This window comes from Cuculus canorus, chromosome 8, assembly GCF_017976375.1.
Source record: "Cuculus canorus isolate bCucCan1 chromosome 8, bCucCan1.pri, whole genome shotgun sequence".
Classification (NCBI taxonomy): domain Eukaryota; kingdom Metazoa; phylum Chordata; class Aves; order Cuculiformes; family Cuculidae; genus Cuculus; species Cuculus canorus.
The window spans coordinates 8422026-8435091 of record NC_071408.1 but is presented as its reverse complement, the minus strand read 5'-3'; the positions used below and the strand labels follow the sequence as shown (position 1 = coordinate 8435091).

Sequence of the window (13066 nt, the reverse complement as noted above, 5' to 3'; positions counted from 1 at the left end):
AAAACCAAACGAAAGAAAGATAGGGAATACAATTTAATTCTGCCGCTTTTTCTTCTGCAAGGATCTTGAGGGATAGAAACTCTACCACTCTTCAGTATGGCTGTCTAGATTAAAAAAAGCATCATGGACGTTGTTCAAGCAGTCAGCAGGTATGAAATGAATTAGCAACTGAATAGTTATTTTACTTCAGGACTTTCTTGTCTATTTTTTAAACTTGGCTGAAGAGATTGTGTTATTTCCCATAGAATCAGTTAATCCAGCATTTTCCAGGTTCAAGAGAAATATCTGTGGGTGCAAGTGCTGCCTTAAAATCTTTCAGCCTTGCTTTATTCATTGTTTTTTTCTCCCAGCAGTTCATCTGTCCCAGCACCGAAAATCCAGTGATTTCAATTAACTACACATTCAGTTTCTTTTTTACACTCTCCTTTTTGGTCTAATTACCTATCTGGTGGATACATCCGATTCCCCGGGTTATGTGTTCTTTCTTAATCTAGGTGAAAGCAGGAAGTGAGCATAATAGAATGCAGTGTAATTAGGGTAAAAAAGATTTACATTTCAATGTGACTTGGAAAAATATGGAGAAACTCCTGCTTTCAAAACTTCCTAGGAAGTATTCCCCAGGTGGTCAGGGAACCCTAGGGATATTTGGTTGAAGTAAAACTGATTTGCAACTGACTTTGTCTGGAGCTAGAAACCTGCTGTCCTTTCAGATAGAATTCTTTCCAAATTACCTTTTTACTGCTATTTTGACTTTGAATGAGTCAAATCTTGCTCAGAATTTTGCCTTTGCCTTGCTATTTGAAACAATTCTGCAGGGCGCATCAAATAAGTATTTTCAGTCCCTGGATAAGTGAAATCTAATTATCAAAGAAGCAGAGAAACCACCATCCCATCATCTCAGATTTAGTCTTGTGAGAAACAGTGTGCAAGAACGTTAGGAAAAAAACGTTCAGGACGTCATTCTCTGCATTTTTGAGTATTTAATGTTGTAGATATTGGAAAAGAATGTAAAAGACGCTTCTTCTCCCCTGACTCTGATTACAAAGGTGAAAATGCAGAACCAAAAGGATAGGCTGTGATCAACTACTACACGCAAGCTAGAAAAAATGCTAAGATAAACTGTGAGATATTTCTGAGGGTCATTTTTATGACCTAAAAATAATTTTCTTTATTTGTTGCATGGAAGATATTGTGAACATTTGGAAGCTGTGCAGCTTGGTAATTATATCACTGACATTCAGCTGTCAAGCTAACTGAATTTCCCAGTCGGTCCAGGATTTGGTAGAGTTCTCATTAGTCTTAATAAAAGAGACCCCACAGTTGCACCAGGAGGGATCATGTTCTTCTTAATGTTCATTAAAAACATAACTGCTTCAAGTCACTGTAGTACTTTATCACTGTAAATTTGGCTAAGGCTAACTGTTTTGGTTTGGGACATAGAGTCAAATCTCAACAGTGTACCTGACTTTAATATTTCTGCATACTTTTCATATTCCATTTTAATTACATCTTTACTAATGAAAGGAAGATGTGCTTTATCCTGTGGTACAGAAATTCATACATGATATATGAGGCAGTCATAGTCTTGTCAAGAAAACAAGAAAGATTCTAGGGGAATGTTTTCAGATGAAAAATCTTGGATGGTATAAGGTGGTCTAAGTTTCATTTTCCTGTTCTTATTTCTCAATAGGCTGAAGCAAAATTAGGGTGACAACTCCTCTTTCACTTTGTGGAGTTTGGAAAAAGGAGGGACTCTGCTCAAAATTATTTGTTGCTATAGTGGATTAGGGTTTTTTTCTCAAGAGGTCAAACTATGATGATCATTTGACATATATCCTAGAAGCTGATGATATATAATCAGCAACCAAAATCAGATAAATCTGTGCAATTCAAGGTGTGTTGATCTGGTGATTTAGAAGTGGATATATATTAAGATTGTAAGGGTAATATTTGCTTCCTTCACTGTGACTTGATACCTTTTATTTGAAATGACCAGATATGGCCAAAAAAAAAAAGAGAACTTTAATTTGTATCTCAAGAAAGCAAGTAGGCAAAATGGGAAAATTAAATAATTCCGTGCATTAGTTGCAAATGCTGAATAAGATCTTACATAGTGCTATTTTTTTCTGTCCATAGAATAAGGTCTTTCCTCAAAAAGTTTTCAGATATTTCATTGCCAGTAGTTGGTTCTGTAGCCAAAAGTTTCTGCAAGCCATAAGCTGCTGCAGACTACTTTTCCACAACACTTTAACTAACATTTTTTTTTTCAAAAAGTGTAGCCCATTTCATAGAGACCTGCATTTAGCTTTTACTGCATCTACTATTTGATGATTGTATACTCCTAACCAAGATATCAATGCTTTTAGAAGGATAAACACGCTTGCAAGCAGACAGAATACCTTGGAAGTATTGAAAGAATGTAATGTATAGACTCGGTATAGTTTTCTGTGCCTGGAATGCAGTGTAGTAGAGGTGTTGGTACAATGTTATTATAAGACAGCGCCAGATGCCTGAGGCACACAGGAGGATTTGATATTTAGCTAATCGATATTTAGATAGGTAGTTGTGGGCTTGTGGCAAATGTCCCATTGACAGTGCTGCAACTGATGCAAGAAAACGAGTGAAGTCCATGTGCGTTTTTTGTATGTACATCGTACTCACATTCAGGTATTTGCCAAATACAGAGTATTTTGCCAATCCAGTATATGACTTTAAAAATGGACCTCAAAAGGTTTCTTCAAATAAAGATAAAAAAAACTAAAATAAAACAAAACAACAAAAACACCAGATCCTTTCTTACAACACTGCAAACATCAATGCATAGGAGACACTTCCACCTTATGTTGAAGTAGCTTTACTTGTGGGAAACTCTGTAGACTGTAAGACTTTCATTGTTGAGAAAAAACATATTTAACATTCAAGGTATATATCTACTGGTTTAGGTCTGAGCTTCCACAAATGCTATCAGCAGTGGGAAAAGCATGTGGGTGGAATGGTTTGTTTTCTGTTACTTGTCTAAGGAATGCATTAGTTTGCTGTAGTACTCTGCTGTTTGTAAGATCATGGAAATAGACATACTTTTAGCAAGAAACCAAAATATTGTTCAACATGTTGAATTGTTCATTTTTGGAGATACACTTTTTTTTACAGAGAGAGGGAGAAGCCTTACATTGGTAATGTCACAACAGCATGCTATTCTTTGTAAGGCAGGACTAAGGTAATGGCCACAAAGGAAAAATTAATGTATACTCTGATAAAATAAGAGGGTGTCATTCGTATTTTTGTAGTTATTTGTAAAGCCTTCCTAATAAGAAAATGTATAGCCGTTTTTTTATCTCAGACTTCCAAGACCACACCGTGTTTTATTCTAAAAGTTAAAGTTGTGTGGAATGAAACATATGGGTCTTCATTGTTTGCAAGTGGTTTACTTGCACATGGGTGGCTTTGCTCTGTGCATACTTTTAGATAAGATATTTTTATAATGTCGAGACAGCAAACATCCTACCTAAATGTGCAATTCATATTTTAACGTTGCTTGGAAGATAATGTGGGTTTGGTTTTTTTCATATCCATTTATCTATCCATCCATCCATCTATCTGTGCAGGATGACTGTTAAAATGTTAGTTTGTGTTTGGCCAATAATGATGCTTTCCTAATAAAGAATAGACTTGGGACTTAAATAACAATAAAGTCAATAAAGTCAATCCATCAGAAATTAGTAAAAGATTGAAGAAATTTTGCCCATCCAATTTTGCTTTTTCCAACCTGCACATAACCATTAGAATACATTGAGTCATGAAGTCATAGGACTGGAGGAGATCTTGATCTCCCCTAATTTCTGCCTTGAGCCAAAAGCTAAATTAACTATACTGTGTATTCCTAAAAAATATTCGTTGAGCCTTTTCATAAATGTTTGCAATTATGGAGAATGAAAAACGTCACCCATCAGGCTGTGATCTCATACTATTTTTTCATTTGAATGACTGACTTAATCCAAAGAGTTGATCACTTAAACACAACACTGATTACCTTCTGTCTTATTGATCTCTGTGTATCTGAGTTAATTTACTGCATGCTATTTCAAACTGTGCTCTCAAGAGAGACTTATAAATTTCAGAGGCATTCATCAATTGAAACATTATGATTTTTTGCTAATTTTGATGCATTTTTCCAGTCATTCTGTAATTCAAGAAACTGATACTTGTATCTTGTACATTAAGGAGTTATATAGTCAGAAATACCCAGTAATGCTGGCTCTTACGTTTAAAACATAGTATTTTTTAGATTTTGTCCCTCACCTGCAAAGTAGTCCTTCTACTGACCTTACTGAAAGCTGTGAGTGCTCAGATGTTCTGCAGAGCACTCTAAGCTCCCAAGTCTGTGTAATTAGATAATATATAGACAATTAATGGCCTGCTTTGAAGAAGTGATTCCCCCCATGTGATTTGGGAGATAGTATTAGTGCCAGAGCTGTACACCTAGCTCATACTCTGTTACCTCAATTCAAAGCGTACAGCCAGGAGGTAATTATGGTCTACATACATCATCTTGGAGGTGAGAGCCCATTCTGCCTTCTTCTCTGTTACGGTCTCTTTCGGTACAGGCAAGGTGCAGTTATTTTTTGAACTTGCGTAGACCAATGTCAGTCAGTTTACATCACAAAATTCAGATCGCAGCAGTTTCCTGAGAACGCACACACTGATTTTGTAGTATTTTCCAAAACTTTCTGCCACAGTGGAAAAGTAGATGATACTGCACCCTTCTGATTAAACGCTTGGGTAAATAGGGTGGAATATTGAACTTTTAAGCCAATTTTCAATGGAGATTTTCTGACAGGAGAAAGCTTAAACTATGAGTTCTGTTCAGGCTCTGTAAAGGACTACACTTGGGATGAGGACAGGTATCAGGCTTATCTCCTTAGCCCGAGACCCACAACACAGTAAATCTGTACCTTCTAACCCATTCATTTTTATGACTCCTGTTGTATCTTCCATCCCTGCAGCTTCTCTCTTTATTCCTTCCTCAAAATCCTAGACACATGCTTTCTTCACTTTAAGTCAGTGGTATTCACATTTAACTTCATGGATATATATGCCAGGTAGGGCTGACTTCTGTTTTACTTGAAAACTACTATGGAGCTCCATGAGAATAAAGAGGACAGGATCTAACTCTTAATGTAATTTGTTGTCCCTCTGGAGCAATGAACAGACTTTTTTTAGTTGACTCCACCTGTTTTCACTTCTGTACCCTTGTGATTATTCTGAAGGAGAGTAAGATGTGGTAAAAGCCATCAGAAGTTTAGTGCCTGATTGGCTTTTGCTGTAGTTTTGTTCTCCACTTCTTATATTCTCATATATATAGCCACTAAGAGCTCTATTAAAAAGTTCTTTGTTCGGGGTCAAAGAATTATCAAAGCCAGCAAACTAAAAGTTGAATTGGCAACCAGATGCTTGGAAAAAAATTAACATCATTTGGCTGTGAACTACCTTTAATTGAGATTTAATTACAATATTCATTACTTCAGAGACTGGGAAAATCCAATGTGACAATCTTAAGGGACCAATAGTAATAAAATAATGAATGAAAAAATATTAAAAAATTAGCCGAGTGAGAGAAGATATCTATATCAGTAAAACAAACTATTATAATTAAAACAGGCATTTAATTTCAAACGTGTGATTGTTTTGTGTAGCCTTTAAAGAAAAAAGGATAAAAAGAGAAACTAGTGGAAAAACACTGAAATATGTGTGCTTGTGCTCCTGCTGGATGCTGAAGATGGATATTCTGTTAGTTAAGAGTGTTTTCTGCTAGTTTGGGTCAGTCATACATATATGTTGTTGTAATCTTTTTATTCCTTATTGGCCTATTTCCATTGCTGTCACAACGGTTAAATTCCAGCCCATCTGGTGAGTGACACAAGAGCCCAAAGGTCACAGGGCTGCTTTTGCAGAATATACCTGATACGTGGTCATAACGTCCTTTCTTGCAAATCACAAATAGTTATTACTTGGTTTTGTTTGAAAGCAGGTAATTTGCAAGTGATCCACTTGGATTCTGCAGCAGAAGAATATCATGTGGGTTAATTCAATTATAATTTCTGCAGTATTTGTTTTAATCTTTGTTTCATAGTAGCAAATACATTTTAATAAACTATGTATCAGCTCTGGGCACCTCATTTAAATTGTGAAACCGACCCAGGGTTCAAGTGTCAAATACTTGTTTTCCAAATGTCAGCAGTTTCTGAAACTGCATTTATCCTGTCGTTATATTCTTCTTTGCATTATGCTGTGAGACACTGACATTAATCTATTGCTATATATTAAGACCACTCCTTTTGTAGATGATACCATCTGAATGGTTGCAGGTGCTGTTTCCTGCTGTTCTCTGTATCTCACTGCTGACATTCTCATAACCTGTGAACAGCTTAGGCCTTTCTGAAGTACTCTCTTTGACCTCAATGAAAGTTATGGTAAACCATGGAAGAACAAAGAATACTATATTTTAAGACAATATTTTCATTATAATATTTGTAGATTTTTACCCCTTCTACTGTTTCTATTATACAGACTTTTCTTTCCTACATCACAGTAGCGTAAGTAGGTATTTATGCTAAAATATGTATTTCAAAACACAGTTCCTTCCCATCTAAAAGGCTGCATTTTTTGTCAGTCCTGAAATAACAACCTGTCAGGTAACTTTGTTTTATCAGTAAGTTTAGTAGATGTAAATTTAGGATGTAAATTGCTATTCATACTGCATGACACATTTTCTTTTCTGTATGTTACATACCTATATATGTAAAAATAATCTAGTCCTGTGACTGCTACTGTCTCTTTCTTACATTGTTAAGTGTTTCATTCACTACTATGTGTCCCAAAGGAGCAAGACTGCTTAGTTTCATTTGATTGGATTTTAAAATCTATTTGATGAATTAGGTCCGCCGAGGCACACCTCTGATGTGACATGACTTCTACAGATAGCACTGGGAATGCAAAGAAAATTACTCAGATAATTCTGGTTTTGAAGTCTGCTTCTAAAAGTGCACTAGATTTAACCTGAATGAATGAAAAAACACATAAACTGAATATTGTTCCCAGTATGATTTCTGCAACAATGGCATATATCTTCTTTAAAGTCAAGCCCATACTTTTATGCTTCTCTATAAATCTGCGTTAGTCAAAGAAGGAAGGAGTGTGGGCAGAATATGAAGAGGTGGTAAACTGAAGTAATTTTTAATGAAAAGTCATTAGATGGTTGTGCTTTGAAGAAAATATGAAAATTCCTGAAATTATTTGCTCTGGGCTGTATATTGGTCGCTAGCACTTCACTTATGGAAAACAATAAAGTATCAATATTTTCCCCATAGCCAAAGAGCAATCAAATGGTAAATAACACAAAAGTAGAACTTGGACCCAAATGTGGATTCGATAATTTCTCTGAACAGGAGTTGTCTCTAAAATATAGATCTTTGATTGGACTTCTCAGCTTGACAAAAGATTTTGTGGGCCTCTATCTACAAAGCCTAAATCATATGAACATTTTTCCAAAATTGTTATATTGAACATGTAGGTTAACCTGTATACGTATGGTAAAATGTAGTAGTTTATATCCTTTGATTCACATTATTATTCTTCAGTAATTTAATCTACTAAAAATAAAAGACCTTTCACTTATTCTGCAGAAAGTAGCTTTTTGTGAATGAATTCCATCAAGATGATTAACAGAAGAAATAGGAGTATATATTACTCAGAAATTATTTTAACAGTATTTTCAAATATTATATATACAAGATGGGAGGAAGGTAGAATACAAAATGACTGTGTAAGACTGGCTTTCCTTTAGCAATATTATGATTCTGGAGTAACCTATGTCTTTACTTCCATATCATCCACATACAAAACATCAGTAACTCTCAAGGTATTAATAATATCATTATTTATTGTAAATGATGTTATCAATTCTGGAAGAAAACAGAAAAAGTATTTATTTCTAAAAGCAGAAAATTGATCTGACGTTCAAAGATGACAGGTATCTAGTCAACAGAACTGGAAACTGAAACATAACGGGCTTGAGAGTGTTCTTCGCATTTCTGAAAGAAAAAGACATGACAGGGCTTATTCACAAGTTCATTAACTGGATATTTAAGAAGAAAATACAAAATATAAAAATTGTTAAATTAGGAAGCTGGTTTTGTCCTTCTTTGGGGTGTATTTAAGGCAATCTTGGCAGAATAATGAAGTAGATTTTCAGAAGTGGAGAAGCAGAGAAATAAATGTCTTTTTGGCATAGATTAAGATATACATTTTTTTTCTTCTGGGAACTTTTAAGCAGAAAGTAGAAGAACATTAGATGGGACAAGAATAGGACAGGAAATCTTTTTTTCCGTAGTCCCTCTGCTTTCAAAGTTTGAAGAGAACTCTAGATAACATTATGTCAAAACATGTTCAAGGGCACAGACTCAGATTTCTTTTGTGGTCAGTGCGGCCTCTCTATGTAAACACAGATCTATCAGTTAATGCTGACTTCCATCAACATTTTATCTCTGTAACATCATAAGACACCAAAAGTCTAAGTATCACAGCTTTTAAGTCTGGTAGTGGAGTACAGTGCTACTCTCCTAGGCCCCAGCTGTAGACTTGCATGTCCTCTCATTACACCCGAAAGGATTACTGTTGTGCTTGTTACGTTCTGAGATCCAAAACAAAGAAATTGCCTCACAGGAAATACAGCTGTAAAGGAAAAAAAATCATAAAAGTCTTATTGAAGTTTAAAAAGTTGGATTGAAACCTTACAGTTACAAAGACTTTGCCTTAGAATTGCTACTTGTTCACATGGTGTTTGGTTTTTTGTAACTACTGAGCAGAATTTCTTTGGACATCCCAGAAATAACTTCTTATTCTTTTGATAGAAGGAAAGAACCATTAAAAAGATATAAAAAAATTAAGTCTTACTGCATTGCCAAGGACAGGTCATGGCGGGCATAAAATTCCTTAAAGTCTATTGTATGTCATGTCCTTCAATGAAATAATGTTTTGACCAAAACCTTGTTAATCCTTTTATTATCTCTCTATCACAACCAAAAGCGGAGGATATTACAATTATTTTGTCTATACTTTGTTTTCACAGCAAGGTAATGCAATTTATAGCCTTAAATACAGTGAAATAATACATGAAAAAGTATGTTATCAAGAAGTTTTGAAGGAGGAATTTTGACTAGATGATAGATGATATGCAAGTTTTATTTTCTAAGTTAGCTCTCTGTGCTATTATTAGCTTTGTCTACATCACATTCATGAAATTCATTGCTTAATAATTTCTTTTCATTTATTATTGAAGAAGAATAAATGCTTTCTAGCAGTTATAGTACCTAATAAACAAGATCTTCCAAACTGTAGGGTTTAAGCATATTGTAATCTAGTTGGTGCAAATTGCAAACAAAGACAACTTTTATATTATAAAGCTCTTCAGTATAGCTCTCTACCAAGGATGCCTGTTAGAAATAATCTTTTAAAGCTGTTCAATAGATTTCCTGTTGGAAAATGAATTTGCTCAAAAGCTGAAACTTCTGCAGGAATGTAGTGTTTTCAGGTATTTTCATGTGGGAAATATAGTTTCAAACTTTGTATTTTTAGAGGCTGCCATTTTCTACATTTCATTTTGAATGGGATATTGCACTGGATAATGTTTTGATATCTAAAGCAGTGCTGTAAGCATTTAATGGTAATGTTATAGAATGGTATTTACCCATGTAGAATATTTAACTGTTGTTTCTTTATTAATTTCTTTTCTATAAAGTTTATTTAGAATTCTCAAGTCGGAATTCATTCAGGGAGTTTGCATTTATTATATCTTGGAAAAAAATAAAATATTGAAAACACTGGAAATACCCACATAACAAAGAGCAGTTTTGTGTGATCTGCAGCTTATGTTTTCCGTGGAACATATAAGTGCCCCAGTAAGCAGCATCTCGTTATTCTAACTGTTGTGGAAGTATGCAACAATAATGGTCTGGGACTGAAGATGCTTATGTCGCAAGAATATCCTATGATAATCTAAGTTGTCTTCTGTGCTTTACTATCAGAATATAGTTTGCAAAATACCAGTTTTACTATTAAAGTATTGTTAAGAGTTGTCTCGAGAGTTAGCTGGCTAACTTGGAGAGAAACTGTCAGTGACTTCTCTTCAGTTTGCTTAATTAGTTCCAACTTAAAACCAGGAGTGCTTTTAAATACTGGGAGAATGCAGGCTGAAAAGCTTCATTTTACATAAAGAAATAAAGGTTTGCTGTACTTCGCCATTACTTCATTTTGCAGCTGTAGTAAGAGTGTTATAACACAACCTAAATACATGAAAGCTCTACTGGCATTCACAATACATCTATCTCAAACTCAAAATGAGAGCATGTACTTCATATTATATTATATTTTGAATTTTCTATCCAGTTGGGCTTACTGTAAGTATTATGTGTATTCATGGCACATTAACATACAGTTGAGGCAAATTTGAAGCTGCTATCATATTAGTCTCTGAAGAAAACACACTATTATTACCTGGGATGTATTTAGCAAGGCGCAATACTGTAGATTATCGCTTATAGCAAGATGCTCATTCCCATTCATGCATGAGAAATGATTGTTCCAAGGTCCTGGCCAGCTCTACACAGGAAAAAGAGTGAAGTAGTGGAACAGAAAAGGTACTTTGTAAAAAGAATGTAGGTTGTCTGTGAGCAGCAGTGTATTCTAGACGTGCACAACTATGAAAAGAAATATTTAAAATACACGGACAGGACTAAAGCAGTTAAACAATTTAAACTGCATCGCAAAATTTATGCACAGAAGAACCACTGGAATTTAAGTGTGCCTTGAAATTTTATGGAATGGACATGTCTGCCAGATGGGAACAGTCTGGACTTTATAACCCAGTATATCCTTCCGAGTCTGGGCTAGATAGTAGCTACTTATTCCACCATTTTTACTGCTTACTAGTATGAAAAACTCAGTCTTGCTTCTCCCTGAGCATTTCTTATTAGCTGTGTGTACGTTCAAGATTCACGTCCTTTCCTTGTATGTTCCCAGATCAAATATTCTTTGTATGAATCATCCTATAAGCTATAATCTACACTAGTAATGATATAACCTTTGCTCTGTCTAAAGAGCAAAGAATTCGACAAACTCAACAACTCTAACACAATAGAATTAAAAATAAAATAGTATGAAAACCAAAACTAGTTGATAATCTGGAATAAACCTCCTCATTGACGTGATAAAATGATCTTGGAAAATCTGGTACACAGACCAAATTAAATGAAGTAGAAATAATTTATATTATTTTTATATATATATTATAATTATGATTTAATATTTAAAATTATAATATAATTTTGTATTATTTATATATATTTTAGAATATTTCAGTAGAACTCCTTGTACACGGTGCAGACAAGAATGACTTCTTTTCCTTGTCACCAGAAATCTAAGTTCTATGTAATACCAACAGGTAAGTTTCTTTCAATCATAGGTAACGCGTGTCACATGCATTATAATCAGGCCAGCTTGGTTGTAAATTATTTTCAAAAGTGCGATGGTATTTTCATTTCTTAGCAGAGTGACATTGTGTGCAGCATCAGCAGTTGCATGGTTTAGGAAATTTCATAAGGTAACCAACTGGAATTATTTTAGATTGAACTGAATCTCTGAAGCATCATTAGTGTAGATATGTTATCATTTTTTACAGTTCTGTATGCTAGTTTAGTAAGAAATCTTATACTTTTTTTCAATAAAGAGATATTCGTGGTCATAATTTTAAATATTTAATGTCTACTAGAAATCTGAAGAATTTGACGTGTGATCAGAATATGGTTTTGTTGAAGAAATTTAGGACTTTATCTTAAAATATTTTTAAGTGTGTTTCCCACAGACATCATAACATCCAGATGTTGCTGCTTTCAATCACATTTGTAGACAGATGCTGGAGTTATGCTCTTATCACTATTATGCTTTTCAGTTATAGTTTGCAGCTGATAATATTAATGATATACTTTTGATTCTATCCAGATGTTTGATGATGAAATATGATTTGCATATTCCCTGACTGCGATGCCTTCCATGCCACGGTAATACTGCAAAACCACATCCATTGGGAATGGAGGGTGGTTGTGATTGATGACTCAAGGAAAAGAAACGCACACTTCTATCATCTGAGGTAACACACACATTTCCTATCATCTGTAAAGTGGGAGAAATATTAATTTCATTGTGCAAGAACTGTGAGATATTTTCTGAGGTGGTGGGTACATTTTGATTATCTGCATACGAGAAGACTCATTCCAGTCGGAATAAATGTATGTTGAGGAGGGGATGAGCTGGAAGTGCTTCCAAGGAAAGAGCAGAGCTGATTCTATGAGAAAAGATGAAAGCCTGGCTTATTTAGCCTGGGAGAGGTGCGTGCATGCTAATACAATTACATTCTATAAATAGATTGGTATCAAGAGGCAGGAAGGAGGAGAGGGGTTTGTGCGTGTGTGTGCAAGTTTAGGCAGAAGTCTAGTTTGCAATATAAGGATAAAGTAAATTACTTTAAAACATTCATACCTAGGGTGGAAATAATAAGCAGCATATGTCTGCTAGCATACTAACACAGAGATGTGCTGAGCATTCTTCTGAGAGGTGGTGGAAGTATTATGCTACAAGACTGTTAGTGGTAGTAAGTTCTTATGGCCTTTAGCACAGATTTATGACATACAAACTCTTTGGGAAGGCTGGGTTTGATACCACTGTTGTCTGCAAGAAGTGAGATCGCACCTTCCATTTCTGTAATGGCTTTCCAGCTCTGCTGATTGGTGCTAAGGAAGACTGGTTTTTAGTTTGCTTGATTTGACCCATGACATTTTTTTAATTGGATTTTGGTGACATAAAATATATATTTTTTACCAACCTTGGATTTTCTGTCCTACTGAAGTATTTTAAGTAATTTCTTATATTAAGGAATTCTAAAGATTTTTTTTTTTTTTAAATCCATTGTTCTTAAATTGTTCTCATTCACTTTCTGAGAGGTTTTTTTTCATTT

General features: G+C 34.7%; 1 long non-coding RNA gene across 1 annotated transcript in view; it reads left to right on the top strand.

The window, feature by feature from the left end:
- The window catches only part of LOC128852944 (uncharacterized), a 73050-nt gene extending 60867 nt beyond the window's left edge, over positions 1-12183 (top strand). The window contains exons 2-3 of the long non-coding RNA XR_008451102.1: positions 11406-11497; positions 12055-12183. This is a non-coding gene — a long non-coding RNA (uncharacterized LOC128852944). The remainder of the gene's footprint in view (positions 1-11405; positions 11498-12054) is intronic.
- Positions 12184-13066: the final 883 nt, after the last annotated feature.